General features: G+C 36.8%; 1 protein-coding gene across 1 annotated transcript in view; it reads left to right on the forward strand.

The window, feature by feature from the left end:
• The window catches only part of AMER3 (APC membrane recruitment protein 3), a 68,118-nt gene that overhangs the window by 32,807 nt on the left and 17,440 nt on the right, over positions 1-17,871 (forward strand). The gene's annotated exons all lie outside the window — the stretch shown is intronic.

The raw sequence follows: 17,871 nt of genomic DNA on the forward strand, positions 1-17,871 counted from the left end.
TCCAAATTTTCTCCCTTCTATTCCTCCCTCCCCACCCATCAAGAAGGAAGCAACATGATATCAATTATTCATGTGAAATGCAAAACATATTTCCATATTTGCCACATTTGTTTTCTTTTTATTTAATATTTTATTTTCCCAGTTAAAGGTAATAACAATTTTAAACACACATTTTCTGAAATTAAAAGATCCAAGTTTTCTCCTTCTTTAACCTTCCTTGCCCCTTCCTGGAGATGGTAAGGAATTTGATCTGGGTTTTACATGTATAATCATGTAAAACATATTTCCATGGGATTTAAGTGATAATATATGTATAACCCAGTGGAATTGCTTGTCAACTCCATGAGAAGGGAGGAAAGATGGGAGGGAAACAAGAAGAATCATGTAAACCCCGCCCCACATATTACTATATTAGCCATGTTGTGATAGAGTACTCATACAAAACCCAATCCCCTAAATAAGAATATACAAAAATAAAATGATGTGAAAAATAGTGTGCTTTGATATGTATTCAGATTCCATTAGTTTTTTCTTCTGGGGGTGGAGAGCATTTTTTGTCATAAGTCCTACAGAATTATTTTGGATCTTTGATTTAATCATTACACAATATTGCTATTAGCATGTGCAATGTTCTCCTGGTTTTGCATATTTGCCATGTTAAAAAAAAAAGGCAAGAAAAAGAAAGTGAGAATTTTATTTCAATTTGCATTCAGAATTTATCAGCTCTCTTTGGAAGGGCAGAGTGTTTTTCATCTTGAGTCCTTTGGAATTGTCTTAGATTATTCTACTGATCAGTAACCCCCCCCCCCCTTTTAAAATAGTTGATCATCACTACAACATTGTTGTCACTGTGTACAAGGATCTCCTCGATCTTCTCACTTCACTTTGTATCAGTTCATATAGGTCTTGCCACATTTTTCTGAAACCACCCTTCCTTTTCATTTCTTATAGCACAAAAGTACTACATCATAATCATATGCTATAACTTGGTCAGTCATTTCCCAAAGATAGCATCACCTCAATTTACAATTCTTTGATAACACGAAAAGAGTTGATATTTGCAACTCTATATATTTGCACATATATGTCCTTTTCCTTTTTCTTTGATCTCTTTGGAATACAGACCTTGTAGTGGTTGGGTAAAAGGATATGCATAGTTTATAACCTTTTGGGTCATTAGAATGGTTGGACCAGTTCACTACTTTTGCCCTATCCCCTCTAGCCTCAGAGTTATTTTAATTTGCATTTCTTTGTTCAATTGTGATTTAGAACATTTTTTCATAAGACTATATATAGATAACTTTGATTTTTTGTGCTGAAAACTGCCTGTTTATACCCTTTGACTATTTTATCAGTTCAAGAATGACTCTTATTTTTATAAAATTGACTCAATTCTATACTTGGTATATATATTTGTGAAATGAGACCTTTAGAGAAACTTGCTGTAAAATTTTTTTATATTCATTATCTATGCTACCTTTTAAATTTAAATTTTATTTTAATTTATTTTAATTTTATTTAGTCAATTTAGAACATTATTCCTTGGTTACAAGAATCATATTCTTTCCCTCCCTCTCCTCCCCTTCCCCTTCTCATAGCCGATGCGCAATTCTACTGAATATTACATGTGTCCTTAATCAGAACCTATTTCCATGTTGTTGATGTTTGCACTAGGATGTTCATTTAGAGTCTATATCTCCAATCATATCCCCCTCAACTCTTGTAATCAAGCAATAGTTTTTCTTCAGTGTACAGTTTTTCCTCTGAATGTGGATAGTGTTCTTTCTTGTAGATGCCTCTGGGTTGTTCACGATCACTGCATTGCCACTAATGGAGAGGTCCATTACATTCGATTGTACCACAGTGTATCAGTCTCTGTGTATAATATTCTCCTGGTTCTGCTCCTCTCACTCTGCATCAATTCTTGGAGGTCATTCCAGTTCACATGGAATTCATCCACTTTATTATTCCTTTGAGCACAATAGTATTCCATCACCAACATATACCACAATGTGTTCAGCCATTCCCCAATTGAAGGGCATCCCTTCATTTTCCAATTTTTGGCCACCACAAAGAGTGCAGCTATGAATATTCTTGTACAAGTCTTTTTTCCTTATTATCTCTTTGGGGTACAAACCCAGCAATGCTATGGCTGGATCAAAGGGGAGACAGTTTTTTAGCGCCCTTTGGGCATAGTTCCAAATTGCCCTCCAGAATGGTTGGATCAATTCACAACTCCACCAGCAATGAATTAATGTCCCTACTTTGCCACATCCCCTCCAACATTCACTACTTTCCTTTGCTGACATGTTAACCAATCTGCTGGGGTGTGGTGATACCTCAGAGTTGGTTTGATTTGCTTCTCTCTGATTATAAGAGATTTAGAACACCTTTTCATGTGCTTATTAATAGTTTTGATTTCTTTAACTGAAAATTGCCTACTCATGTCCCTTGCCCATTTATCAATTGGAGAATGGCTTGATTTTTTGTGCACTTGATTTAACTCTATAAATTTGAGTAATTAGACCTTTGTCAGAGGTTTTTGTTAAGAAGATTTTTTTCCCAATTTGTTGATTCTCTCTAATTTTGGTTGCTTTGGTTTTGTTTGTACAAAACCTTTTTAATTTGATGTAGTCAAAATTATTTATTTTACATTTTTGTGAATTTTTTCCTAACTCTTGCTTAGTTTTAAAATCTTTCCTTTCCCAAAGATCTGACATGTATACTATTCTGTGTTCACCTAATTTACTTATAGTTTCCTGCTTTATATTCAAGTCATTCACCCATTCTGAGTTTATCTTGGTGTAGGGTGTGAGATGTTGGTCCAAACCTAATTTCTCCCATATTGTCTTCCAATTTTCCCAGCAGTTTTTATGAAATAGTGGATTTTTGTCCCAAAAGCTGGGATCTTTGGGCTTATCATAGACTGTCTTGCTGAGGTCACTTACCCCAAGTCTATTCCACTGATTCTCCTTTCTCTCTCTTAGACAGAACCATATCGTTTTGATGACCACTGCTTTATAGTACAGTTTGAGTTCTGGGACTGCAAGGCCATCTTCCTTCGCATTTTTTTTAAATGATTTCCATGGATAGTCTTGATCTTTTGTTCTTCCAAATGAACTTTGTTATGGTTTTTTCTAATTCAATAAAAAAACTTTTTGGCAGTTCACTGGGTATGGCACTAAATAAGTAAATTAATATGGTTAGGATTGTCATTTTTATTATGTTAAGTCATCCTACCCATGAGCAATCAATGTTTTCGCAATTGTTTAGATCTAGTTTTAATTGTGTTGAGAGTGTTTTGTAGTTGTGTTCATATAGTTCTTGTGTTTGTCTCGGCAGATAGATTCCCAAGTATTTTATATTGTCTGGGGTGATTTTAAATAGAATTTCTCTTTCTAATTCTTGCTGCTGAGATATGTTGAAAATATATAGAAATGCTGATGACTTATGTGGGTTTATTTTGTATTCTGCAACTTTGCTAAAGTTATTGATTATTTCCACTAGCTTTTTAGTTGATTCTCTAGGATTCTTTAAGTAGACCATCATATCATTTGCAAAGAGTGATAACTTGGTCTCTTCATTGCCTATTTTAATGTCTTCAATTTCTTTTTCTCCTCTAATTGTTACTGCTAGTGTTTCTAGTACAATGTTAAATAATAGAGGTGATAATGGGCATCCTTGTTTCATTCCTGATCTTATTGGGAAGGCTTCTAGTTTATCCCCATTGCAGATGATGTTTGCTGATGGTTTTAGATATATAATGTTTATTATTTTTAGGAAAGGCTCTTCTATTCCTATGCTTTCTAGTGTTTTCAATAGAAATGAGTGTTGTAGTTTGTCAAAGGCTTTTTCTGCATCTATTGAGATAATCATGTGATTTTTGTTGGTTAGCTTGTTAATATGGTCAATTATGTGAATGGTTTTCCTAATACTGAACTGTCCTTGTATTCCTGGTATAAATCCTACTGGATCATAATGAATACCTCTCATGATGACTTGCTGGAGTCTTTTTGCTAGTATCCTATTTAAGATTTTTGCATCTATGTTCATTAAGGAGATTGGTCTGTAGCTTTCTTTCTGTGTTTTTGACCTGCTTGGCTTTGGAATCAGTACCATATTTGTTTCATAAAAGGAATTTGGTAGAACTCCTTCTTTGCTTATTCTGTCAAATAGTTTGTATAATATTGGGATTAGTTGTTCTTTGAATGTTTGATAGAATTCATTTGTGAATCCATCTGGTCCTGGGGATTTTTTCTTAGGGAGCTCTTTGATGGCTTGTTCAATTTTTTTTCTGATATGGGGTTGTTTAGGTAGTCTATTTTTTCCTCTGTTAGTCTAGGCAATTTATTTTTTTGTAAATATTCATCCATATCACCTAGATTGCCATATTGATTGCCATATAATTGGGCATAATAATTTTTAATGATTGCCTTAATTTCCTCTTCATTAGAGGTGAAGTTTCCCTTTTCACCTTAGACACTGTCAATTTGGTTTTCTTCTTTTCTTTTTTAAATTAGATTGACCAGTACTTTGTCTATTTTATTTGTTTTTTTTTTCAAAGTACCAGTCTCTAATCTTATTTATTAAATAAATAGTTCTTTGACTTTCAATTTTATTAATTTCTCCTTTGATTTTTAGGATCTCTAATTTAATCTTCATCTGAGGATTTTTAATTTGTTCAATTTCTGGTTTTTTAATTTGCATGCCCAATTCATTGACCTCTGTCCTCCCTAATTTGTTAATATATGAACTCAAGGATATAAATTTCCCCTGAGTACTGCTTTAGCTGCATCTCATAGATTTTGAAAAGATGTCTCATCATTGTCATTTTCATCAATGAAATTATTAATTGTTTCTATGATTTTCGGAGAATTTTATTGTTTAATTTCCAATTAATTTTTTATTTGCCTCTCCATGTGCTCTCACTAATTATTATTTTCATTGCATTGTGGTCTGAGAAGGTTGCATTTATTATTTCTGCTCTTTTACACGTGTTTGGAATGTTTTTATGCCCTAGTACATGGTCAGTCTTTGTGAATGTACCATGTGCTACTAAAAAGAAGGTGTATTCCTTTTTGTCTCTATTTATTTTTCTCCACATATCTATTAACTCTAATTTTTATAAGATTTCATTCACTTCTCTTACCCCTTCCTTATTTTTTTTTTTGGTTTGATTTATCTAGTTCGGATAGAGGAAGGTTCAGGTCTCCCACTAGTATAGTTTTTATATCTATTTAATCCTTGAGCTCCATTAGTTTCTCCTTTAGAAATTTGGATGCTATGCCATTTGGTGCATACATGTTGAGTACTGATATTTCCTCATTGTCTATTACTGCCTTTTATCAGGATGTAATTACCTTCCCTATCTCTTTTGATTAGGTCTATTTTTACTTTGACTTTGTCACATATCATGATTGTGACTCCTGCTTTCTTTTTATCAGTTGATGCCCAATAGATTTGGCTCCATCCTCTTACTTTTACCTATGTGTGTTTACCTTCCTTGTGTGTGTTTCTTGTAGACAGCATATGGTAGGGTTTTGGTTTCTAATCCACTCTGCTATTCACTTGCGTTTTATGGGTGAATTCATTCCATTCACATTCAGAGTTATGATTACTAGCTGTGTAATTCCCATCATTTTGATTTCCACTCCTAGTCCTGCCTTTTCTTCTTTCACTATTTCTGAGTATTTAGTTCTGCATTTTGTTGAATATTAGAAGGAGAAATCAGTTGGTTTGACTGGGAAATGGGTTTTTCAAGGAGATACAATATTACAGCTACAACAATTAAAATCCCAAGTGCGAGTAGTGTGTCAATTAGACTTTGCCATAAGTTCCATGGGATGAGCCATTTCAGAGAGACAAGGAATAATATATTTACAAATTTGGTCATGGAAATGAAAAGTCAGTTAAGTAAGTTGTGAACTGGCTATAACAACATATTTCTAAAGTAAAAATCTGGGGAGCAAGGCAAGGCCAAAACTTTCTCCAGGTTTCCTAGCTAAACAGCTTCCCCAGTCCTGCTGCTTTTGGTTAAAAAAAAAAAAAAGAAAAGAAAAGAAAAACAGCCGTATTCTATCTAATTTAAGGAGAGGGGGAAAAATCCAAATTTACTTAACCTCTACAGCTGATCAAAATAAGCTATTGAAAGCTGAACTTAGGGATAGTCACAGTAAATAAAAAGCTTAGGAAAGTTAAGAAGATTGAGGGTATTTCATCACAACCAATGAGGTCAGCCAAAACTGTAAAGGATAATTTTTAGCGTTGTGACTTAAAATATAAATTAATTGGTCGCCAGGGAAAATCCCAAATAATAAAATACCCAAGTCAGCTGGAAATTATGGTGATTTTAATTAATATAGAGAGAAAGAAATAAGGAAAAGAGAGAGGAAAGAGTTAATTTAAACTGCTCCAGCTCAGGCTGAGCCAGGCAGGAGTTAAAGGCCTTGGTGAAAGGGGCCTCCCTGAGCCCAAGAGAAAGGGAAGTTAGTCTTATCACTCACCACGAGACCTTCTCAAGGAAGCTGTCTGAGTGAGCTCCTCCAGGCTGAATTCCAGGATTGAACTGGTGCCCAGGGTGCTCACAGGAAGTGATCAGCCAGATCCTTCTTTCTGGGGAAAGTTTTTCTCAATCAAGAACTTCTTGGAGACAGCAGGGGGCCAAATATATATAGACCTTTCACCCTTGTGTTTCCTCCTGTAAATTTTCACATCTACCAATCATATCAAAGGCTTTCTCCAGGACTGTCTATACTTTTGGTTCTCATCTTCTTTGATTAGATTATATCTTTTAGAGTTACTTCACACTTCTTTGTTAAGTTCACCTTTTGTTAGTTACTTGACCTTTTTGTGATTAATTTAACCTTCATAGTTACTTAACACCTTTTTGTATTAGGATACTAAAAATAGACTTAGCTTAACATTCTAGCTTCACTATAAGATGAGAACTAAGTACCTTCATTGTTCAATCAGGAGACCACAACTTTATCTTCCCCTAAAGTAACATTTAATTAGGGTGGGGTAATTTAAAATACTAAAGACATTCCTTATTCTTTTAAAGAGAGTATCTTCATTGTTACAATCAGGATATAGCTCAATCAAATCTTCTAAAGTATGGTCTGAGTAGGGTGGAGTAGTTTTAAAATTCACAGTCTTCAGGTAGACCAAAGATTCTTAAGTTGTCTCTCCTGGAATGATTTTGTAAATCTTCTGTTTTGTGAATGAAGTGTCTCATATTTTCCTCAATTTTTTCATTCTTTTGATTTTTTTTCATAGTTTCCTGCTGCCTTGTGAAGTAGCTTGCTTCTAATTGTTGTATTCTGGTTTTCAAAGACTGAATTTCATCCCTGGCTTTTTGGCCACTCTTCTCCTTCTGGTCTGATTTTCTTTGGAGGTCATCTTTCATCTCCTTTGCTTCATTTTCAAACTGATTAATTTTGGCTTTCAAGACATGATTTTCTGTTTCCAGATGACTTATCTTGCTTTTTAAGTTCTTTTTCCAGTTGTCTTCAGCCTCTCTTAATTGTTTTTTGAATTGAATTTTGAGTTTTTCCAAAGCCTGTGTCCAATTTGCTGGAGTTTCTGTGTTTTTGCTTGGTACTCCTTGATCTTCCTCTGTTCCATTTGCTCTTTGTTCATTGCCTGGATAGAAGCTGTTGATTGTAATTTCTTTTTTCTTTTTCTGTTGTTTGCTCATATTTGCCCCTTCTTTCCCCCCTCTAGTTGCATGCACTCTTGCTCCTCTCATTATGTGTTGGATCTGTGGGTTTGGGCTTTTCTGTCAACCTTCACCCTTGGAGCTTAGCAAGGCTCTCAGAGCAGTTTGTGGAGGAGGGGTGTTGGAGCTTGAGCTTCCCTGCCCTCTGAAGGCTTGATAAGATTAAGTCCAGCAGAGTTGAACTTGCAGAGCTGGATGTGCCCTGAGGCTAAAACCTCAGGAGGGGGGCAATATAGAGTGTCTCTACTGTGACTAGGCTGCCTGCTCTGTGCTTCTTCTCCAGCTGCTTCCCCGCCACCTGTGTTCTATGCCCTCAGCCTGGCACAGCTTTGCCCATAAAGTACTCCCTCCATACTAGTGCCCTTGCCTGCCCAGAGATTCCAGCCACTGCTGGAGGCTCAGTTCTGTAGGTGGGGGAGGGATTCTGGGACCTTCCTTCTTTCCCCTTAAACCTGAGTGTTTTCAAATTCAGGCTTTTTGGGGGTGTGCCTTTTAAGTTGAATCCTGCAGGAGGGTTCCTTGGCTCTGTCATATTGTTAGGTTTGGTTTTTAGTCCCCTAGGATCATTTGGTTTTTAATCGGTAAGGAAGGTTTTTCAGAGGTCTGAACTTTTGCTGCCTCTAAGCTGCCATCTTGACTCCACCTCTCCCTATGCTACCTTTTAGCACAAGGCAGTTCCCCTTATTATCTCTTTTATTAGATCTATTTTTTGTGTTTGCCTTGTCTGAGATTGATTGCTACCACTGCCTTTTTTTTTACTTCAGCTGAAGCATAATAGATTCTGCTATATCCCTTTATTTAAATTCTGTGTATGTCTTTCTGTTTCAAGTATATGTCTTGTGAACAACATTGTTGTATTCTTGTTTCTAATTCATTTTTTATCTACTTCCATTTTATGGGTGAGCTCATCTCATTCACATTCACAGATATGATTCTTGTATATTTCCCTCCATCTCATTTCCCTCTGTTTCTTTTTCTCTCTTTCCTTTTGTCCTGTTCATCCTCAAAAGTCTATTTTGTTTCTAACCATTATCTTTTTTTTCTTTTGTTATAGTATTTTTTTTTTTATTTTTAATTTTTTCTCCATGGTTACATGCTTCATGTTCTCTCCCTTCCCTCTTCCCTCCTCCATCCTGGAGTTGACAAGCAATTTCACTGGATCATACATATATTATCACTCAAAATCCTATTTCCATATTATTTGTAATAGCATAATCTTTTAAAACCAAAACCCCAAATCACATACCCATATAAACAAGTGATAAATCATATTTTTTCCTGGATTTCTACTCCCATAATTTTCTAGATGTGGATAGCATCCCTCAGAGTTGTCCTGGGTCATTATATGGTATTTTTAATATATTCTATTGATCAACCACGCTGTTGCTTATCCAGTGCCAAATTGTTTTGATGATTATAGTAGTGCAGTTTGAATGTGATTTGATGAGCTTCCCTTCACATATCTTTAGTGTTTTCTTACATACTTATCAGAACTGACTGAAGAAAGTATTCTAATATAATCTGCTGAGAATATGGATAGCAAGCAGCAAGATGGTCTAACCATTATCTCTTAATCTGCCCTTAATTTTATTATCCCTCTTCCACTTCTCTTAGCCACTTTTCTATTTTCCTATTGGAGTTACATTTCTATGTAGAACCTATTGTGTATGTATATTCTTTCCTCTTTGAACCAATTACAGTGAGAGCCTGTCTGTCTGTTTCCTCCCTCTCTCTCCTATCCCTTCTTCTCTTTCCCCTTCCTTTTCTCTATCCCTCTCCCTCCTCTTCTCTTTCTCTCCTTCTTTCCCTTTCCCTTCTCTCTCTCCTTCCCTCCCTCCCTTCTATGCTCTCCTTCCCTTCTCTCTCTATCACTCCCTTTTGCTCTTTTTTCCCATTCCTCTTAACCCACTCCCCCCATTACCCCCTCTCTGTGGTATGGGAGGTTTTGTCCCAGATAAAATAATTTAGGACACACCGAGCTGATTGGGTTCAGGTCCCTCAATTAATCCTACCCAGTCAGTCACTATCATACTATGGGAAAGCCTGCCTTGGCAGGGAATAGCATCCATTTGCCATTGGAATCAGTTTGCTCTAAGAGAAATCTGGCTATGAATGGGGGATGATTTTGATTCAGGCTTCAGGAAATCACAAATACAGCACAGAAAAACACCACTCCCTCTGCCCCAATACTAGGAAGACCAGGCAATCATCTGACTCATTATTTAACTTTGCCCCCCCCCCCCATCTTTAATTATTTATAAAAACCCTTGGAAAAAGCAAGTGAAAAGTAATTTACAATATACCAAAAGTATGGTAGGAGCCTGGAGGCAGGCCAAGCAGCAGATGTCTTTGGCACTATAGTTAGGGTATACGAGGGAGCATGGTGTGTCAGTCTTGGCTTCCTTTGACAAACCTTTTGAAGGCCAGCAGCAGGAATGGGCCTGCCTATTTTGTTCTTATTAGGATTCAGTGTCACATATCCTCCCTGATGGATGTGTGGTGCTCAAATATTGATTGTCTGAGGAGAAGAATGGGGTCTCCACAGGCATTGATTTATGCTGTCTATATGTCTGAGGAAACAGGCTGGCACAAACATGTTGGGGAGAGATAAAGCTGCATTTTAGTTTCACCCAGGCATTCCATACTGGGTGACTGGAACCAGGAGATTTATTTGAAGTGTCTCCTGCCCTTCGGGCACAGAGTATTGATGCTGCAGAGCTGGGATCAAGCTGTTGGGAGAGGTGCAGGAAGGGAACCAGATGGAAAATCTCTCTTGGAAATACCTTTATGGCCTAGTGGCCTAGAGACAGCTTTGCATGATGCTTAAACACAGGGACCAAGATATCATCTTATGCTTTCATTTAGTTTTATTCCAGACAATTGCTATTAATACATTCATGGCAAATCTATTGGCTAAATGACAGAACACTAATTATGGTGGCTGTCATTTGCCAAATCATTACAGATTACTTATCTCATGAAACCTAATACAACAATAACCCATAGAACATAAGAGTTCCAACAAACAGTAACTTAGCATTATTATTACATGCATTTCCTGTTATCTGCAGTTTGAACACAGCACAGTACAAACATCTGCAATATAACCCTAAGGTCAAATCAGAATCTCTCGATTAGACATAGTTGATGGGAGGTAGCCATTTTGATCAATTTTATCAGGGTGATTGCCAAATCAATATTAAAACAGGAGTAAAATGGAAGATTTCACACTTAAAATTGCTCCTGAAATAGAATACGTGGTTATTATTTTAGCACATTATGATCTTTTCTCCAAGGAAAAGGAAGGGGGAAAACCCTCTATCTTCCCATTAATTTAGTACTTTTGGTCTTTATTCCATATGGCAAATAATTTTATTATGAAGACTTTTGCTCAATATTTTTGGATCATTGGAAAAAGAGAATTTATGTCTTTACTTCTCTGCTCTGCCTGCACATACAGATATAATTAACATGTTGATGCCAAACTTTCTTCCTTTCTTGAGGCTAAACAGACTTGACTTTTGACTATCTCCTATTTTCTGACTTTAGAAGAAATTGCTTTTTTCTTTTACTCAATAGTCCTTGTGGTCTGTATCACATAATTCAGATTTTAGTTGTTCACCAAATCATGTACATATGGCAGCTCTGTCTGCCCAACTAGACTGTGAATTTCTTGTAGGGGTGGGATCTCTATTTGCTGCATTGCCTATCTCACAGCACCTCACTGGGGACACAGTGTTTAGAATACCAGTTCTGATATGACACTGATAGAAAGTATGCTCATCTAATAGAATGTAAGCTTCTTGAAGGCAGGGCTTTTATCTTTTTTGTCTTTATAGCACAGTGCCCAAACTCTACTACTCCTTGTTGCTTTGTGAAAATATCTTGACCCTCCATCTGTTGAAGGGGATGGTTTTAAGATAATAAAAAAATAAGCTGGCATTTCAAAACTGTCCTCCATGCTTTATATAACATTATCTCATTTGATTCTCTCACCAATCCTGAGATATATGTAGAACAAAGAGTTATTGCTCATTTTATAGAACAGGACACTGAAGCTCAGATTGGCTTATACCAACCCTCAGTTCATTAAGTCGTATAGAAGCAGTGTGTGACCTCTTGTATCTTATGGATCCCTTTGGCAGTCTGATAAAGTCGATTGATTGCCTAATAGCATGAAATTACATAGGATTATAAAGGAAACCAAAGATTATTGTTGTTCTTCATGACTCCATTTTTGGCGAAGGTAAAAATCCCTATGGAGGGGTTTATCTTTTCCAGATCATTTTACAGATGAAGAAACTGAGGTAAGCAGGGTGAAGTGACTTGTTCAGGGTCACATAGTTGGTAAGTGCCTGAGATGATTTGAATTTGATAGTGGCCTGGTCACCATCTACTCTACTACTTACCTGTTCTAAAGATTTATTAGTGAAAGTAAAGATGTAACATTTTTCCCATCCAGTTTACAGACCTTGTGAAATCTAGCTATGGATTTCTTGTGGGCTTTAGGATCCTGTGGATCCCAGTTTTAGTGTAGCAGAATAAGCTTTGGACTTATAATCATGAAACCTGGCTCCTATTCTTGCCTCTGCTACTCTCTATTGATAGGATGTTGAGTATGTCATTTAATCTCTCAAGGTTTCAGGATTTTTTTTTTATGATAGACTTGGACCAGATGACATTTAAAATCCCTTTCATCATTGACTTTATATGGGCATCTTAGGGCATTTTGCCCTAATACATGATGAAAATTTAATGATGCATAATTGATTTATGTACTTAGCCAAAAATACAAATAGCTTGGAACAGATGTTTTTGTCATCTACTTGGTCAATGAGAGCTTTTTTGACCATCTTGCTTGTACCTATTTGTCTCTTGCCTATTGTGGGGAAAAATGATAATCCCACTTAGCATGTGCTCTTAAGGGAGTAAGTGACCATTTTAGGATACATATTGAGCTGTAGCTGCAATAGTAGCAGTCTTCCTAAAAACTTATTATCAGTCTGGATTTTTAGATGGCTTTTCTATTTAAACCAAATAACGACAAAATTAAGAGAATGGGAACTGAAAGGTGTTCTTGGTTAATAAGAACATCACTTAAAACATTATCTAAATTTGATATTTAAAAAAACCCAACCTTTTAAGGTAAACAGAGCATGGATTATCAATTCTGTTTCACAGGTGAGGCAGAAATTGGTCACAGGGCTAGTTAAGTGTTAAAAGTGGATCAGATTTTTTGGATTCTAAACCCAGTGTTTTTTCCACATTGCCATATTCTGTTGGAAACTGACCTTACTACAGAGCAGCTAACTACCTATTTGGTATGGTTTTTAGAAGAGTAGGAAGATTGCTACTTTGAGCTACATGCCTCCCCATCCTTCCTCTGAGGATATCTACAATGCCAGTATTATCAAATCTTTAACCTTTAGGTTAAGCATTGCTTTACAGATTTATTTTTTATTAAAAAATTATTGGTTCCTTTTGTTTTCACAAAAGTCACTTGCATAAGTAATGCCCCATTCATCTACTCCATGAATCTTCTCATATGACAGGGAAAAACCAAGTGATACACAATGCCCACAACTGTTAGGGTGGGCACCATTCTACAACCAGAGTCCCAACTTAAACCAAGGAAAAAGAGGAGACCAGGCTCATGCTCCCCTTAGAAAAGCTGACTCCTTGGCATCTCTAAGTGAACTGAAGGGAGACAATATGGGGGATTGCTTAGGCACCATATCTTTTTGTCGTTCTCTACCCCCAGCCTTGGCCCTGTCCCTTTGGGTAACAGATGAAGGAACACATAGGTGCTGTAGAATTTGATCTGTAATTCAGCAGCCAAGAACTAAAGGGATGGAAAAAAATCCCTTGGCTAGTTCCTGGACTAATGATGAGAACCTCTTGTGGTATGAGACCAGCTGTAGCATTTAGGAGTAAACCTTTGCCTTCTAACACACTCATTTGTAATTCACAGCCTGCCTCTTACTACAGAGATCAAAGATTCAAGACAAGGATAAAAATAGAATTATTGAGGTTAAAGAAAGTAATCTCAGGATCATTTGCCCACTCAGCAGTATTGAGCAATCATAAAGCAAGGCCAGGAAGCTCTTAGCAAGCCCAGAAAGGTATCTCTGGGAAGTGAACTAAAGATCATTGAGAAAAGACAGGTTTTTTTCTTTCCTTGAAGCTTCCTTTGTTTCTAAACAACAAGCTGGATAGTGGGCCCTGCTTTTAGCAAACTACACTGATACGAACAGATAGAAAACTAGGCATTTTTTTAATACCTGAGGTAAAAATTGTCTAGAAAGTTGATTGGTGAAGGAGGGGGAGAGGTGCCCCATGGGCATTTGACATGAAAATGAAACCATGATTATACCAAGCTCAGAGATGGCTGGGGCATGGTGACTGAAAACTTCAGGGTAATGTATAGGGATAGTGGTTTGCTGGAGGAGGCATATCTACTTCTCTCTCCTGCAGCTGATGTGTCCCTCCCCCTGGGGAAAAAAATCTCCATTTACTTTTGGTTCTGGCTAAAAGAGCATCTCAAAATAAGTAGGTAAAGTCCAGTCGCCAAGAGGGCCTGCCATTTTGACTTGGTAATGTATTAGATAGAATCCCAGTATGTTAAGAGTTAGAAGAGATCATAGGTCATAGGATCATAAATGTAGACCCAGAAGTGACCTCAGAGGCTCACCTAGTCCAACACTTTTCTGTTACACACGAGAAAGCTAAGTCCCATAGAGGTTGTGTAACATCATGTGGCTGGCTAGTGACAAAATTAGAATCCTGATTTCATTCTAGTGGGAAGAAAATGTAAGGGAATTAGAATTTCTCCTACTTTTGACTCCCACCCTCCAAAATGAGCAGAGCTATAAGGTGTTTTGAGGAAGTAAAAGGATATTTTATTATACTTCGGCATAGTACTCAGCATATGCATAGTACTCAGTGTATGGATTAGAACTCCTTTTTCCATTCCATGTGCTTCTACTTTGCATGCTTTTGTTTATGATTGGGCGCATCACCATGTCTTTGACTTAATGTAGACTGTAAATATACTCAGACAGATCATTAATGACTTATTAAAAGAACCTGGGGTAGCCACAATCTTTGAGAACTACATGTAAGAGGCTAACCAAGGATTCTTCAAACCAAGCCTTGGGACTTTTCCTTCCATAATATACCATTCATCTATCATTTTCTCTCTGCTTATATGACCACCACCATCATGGCTCAGGATTTCATCACAATTGCAATAGGCTCCTAGATGGCCTCTGGCCTCTTCCTTCTCTATCTTCCATGTAGCCATTCTTTTTCTCCCTCTGTCCTTAGCATTGACTGTTGCCCATGTCTAGAATGCTTTCCATCTTCATCTCAGCCTCTTCGAATTGATAGATTTCTTCAAGGTTAAACTCAGATACCACACAATTACTTTCATAACTCCCCCAGTTTTTAGTGATATAACTCCCTCCCCCCAAACTGAAATTACTTTGAGGTTATCTGTTTATGTATTTTATTCCCCTTTCCCATGAGAATGTTAGTTCACTGAGGTGGGAGATTGTTTTGTTTTTGTCTTCGTGTCTCTAGTATATAAATGACACATTGTTGGGCACTTAGTAGGTGCTTGATAAATGCCCTTTGAATTGAATCCTTCAGCCCTCCAGGTCAGATTGCTAGTGATTTCCAAATAATTGATGTTACACTGGTTTCTGGGGAGATAAAAATGATGATGGAAACATATGGTCATGATGGGAACATCAGGACATCCTGTATTTGACCAAACCTATTCTAGTCTAGGAAAGGATTTTATAGTTTACATATGCTTCAGGAAAGACACTGACACTTCAGTTGTTTGTTTGCTTTGAATCTGAATGATGTTTCAGCAATTATATTTTTCTCAAAGAAGAAAATCAGTAGATTGTTTATGGAAGGAAGTTTCCCCACTGTCATTGTGATCTGACAGGGGAACTTTGTACAATGGAACAAGAGGGACTCGATCTCTTCCTAACAGGCTACTTGTCCCATGTGGTAATACATTGCTCTTCTAGAATGGCTTTCATCTGAAGATTTAAGTGCCTTGCAAACATTAATTAATTAAGTCTGTTAGCCAACACCCTTTTCTAGCAGATAAGTATCAATATACCATACCCTGGGGTACCTGAACAGCTGTCAGATGGTAACTCAACTTGTTAGGCATAGGATTGGAAAGAAAAGGGAGAAATCATAAGGAAATTGACGTAGAAAGCATCTGAACCAGGAACTGAGGAACAGAAACTGTTCAGCTTTATTAGACCAATGGGCTCTTTGGATCAATGCCAGAGGCAAAGGAACACCCTGATTAAAGGAGCAGTTGCATCAGGACTTCTACTTTTGAGGGGCACCAAACTTTCAATTCTGCATTAAAAATAAAATTAACCTGTGCATCAAAACACACTTTATTTCTAGGCTTTATTATGAATATTATAACTAGTCAATAAGAATTAAATAGTTTGCTTACTTAGTATTTTTAAAAAAGGAGACCTTTGAGACTGAATTGTAATCTCAACCCATTCCTTTTGCTGATATCACACAAAGTGAACTTGGTCTGCAAGAAAGAGGCATAATAAAAGGAATTTAAGATTTATCTCCTTAGTGTAGTGCTTTTTTAAAAATAGGAATAGCATGCAGTTAGAAGTCAAGAAATTAGGGCGTTATCTGTAGTTAATAGCTCCAATGATAGCTAACACTGTGCCAAGTGCTTTGCAGTTATTTCATTTGATCCTCACAACAACTATGGAAGGCAGGTATTATTATTATCCCCATTTTACAGATGAGAAAGCTGAGGCAAACAGAGGTTAAGTGACTTAACCAAAGTCACATAGCTAGTAAGAGGCCAGATTTGAACTTAGGTCTTCCTGATTTACAGGCCCAACTCCCTACTTATTTTACTACTTAGTTGTCTAAGCTCTGCTTTTTTGTAGATTGGTCTTATATTGGAGCCTATCCTCCAAATATCACCTTTTCTTTGATTTATTATGTCCAAGGAAATTCTCCAAATATGGCTCATGTCTAATTCTTTACATATGTGGGTGAAAGGTGTAAAAAATATTATTGTAAATTGCAAAGTTTAAATTCCTTTTGAGAAGAATTTTAGGTAAAGAAGATGCTACGTCTCTGAATCCAGAAACTGAACTGTTGGAGAAGCCACCATGAAGAAGCCTCCAGACCACAAGCTGCACAAGATCAAAATGAACTTTGGGTGTGGTTGATTGAACATTTATTTGTATGTATACTTTCATGCCAAAGGGGACTGCCCCCTAAAGGGCTTTTTGTCAATGTGTTCAGCAATTATTGTTTTTATTCTTTTTTTTTCTCTTATCCTCACATTATTGTAATCTTTTAAGTTGATTATGTTTTTATGATCCTTTTGGGGAAAAATTAATTTTTCCAAAAATGATCACACGAGGAAATGTAAAAAATAGACTCGAATACAGGACTACAATCCCCATGAGCCTTTGCTCCACTTCCCCATAATGCCTTGTAATCTCACCTGGACCGAGATGAATGTATGAATGCATGAAAGTAGCAGTGGATTTATTAGGTACAGGGGAACTTTTAATTCATTCTATAGAAAATATAGAAAATGTAAGAGTTTCACAGGAGCCCATAAATAAAATATGGAAGAAAAATAAGGAACTAACAGTAAGATTTCTCTTTTAGTGAAGGGGAAAAACAGTGTTAGGACTTCTTTTACCTTATGAGGCATTAAGCTTAATTTCTAAGGGCTTAGATTTCCCCGATAGGCAAGCACACTTGGTGCTGCTAGACAAGCAAACGCCTTCCCTTTGTACCAATACTAAAAATAGCTCACTGTAGTAGCAGAGTGCAAAGCCTAGATACCTTGTTCCTCCATATAATGGTTTCAGTCTTCTGATTATCTTCCTAACTGGGAGAGAAGAAACATGAAATGTATGATCTTCTTTTCTTAACAAGATCTATGCTATTTAGGAAATCTCTCTTTTCTGGACAAGAAGTCAGATTCCCAAAATCTTATATGAGGATGTACTCATGAGGCAAAAACCACAGCTGTGTCTCCAAAAATGGGTCTTTCTCTGCTTAAAGGGATGGATTATTGGATCATGCTTCCTGGGACATTCCCTTTCTTTAACTAGAAGGCTGGA

Source organism: Monodelphis domestica, chromosome 4, assembly GCF_027887165.1.
Source record: "Monodelphis domestica isolate mMonDom1 chromosome 4, mMonDom1.pri, whole genome shotgun sequence".
NCBI classification, from domain to species: domain Eukaryota; kingdom Metazoa; phylum Chordata; class Mammalia; order Didelphimorphia; family Didelphidae; genus Monodelphis; species Monodelphis domestica.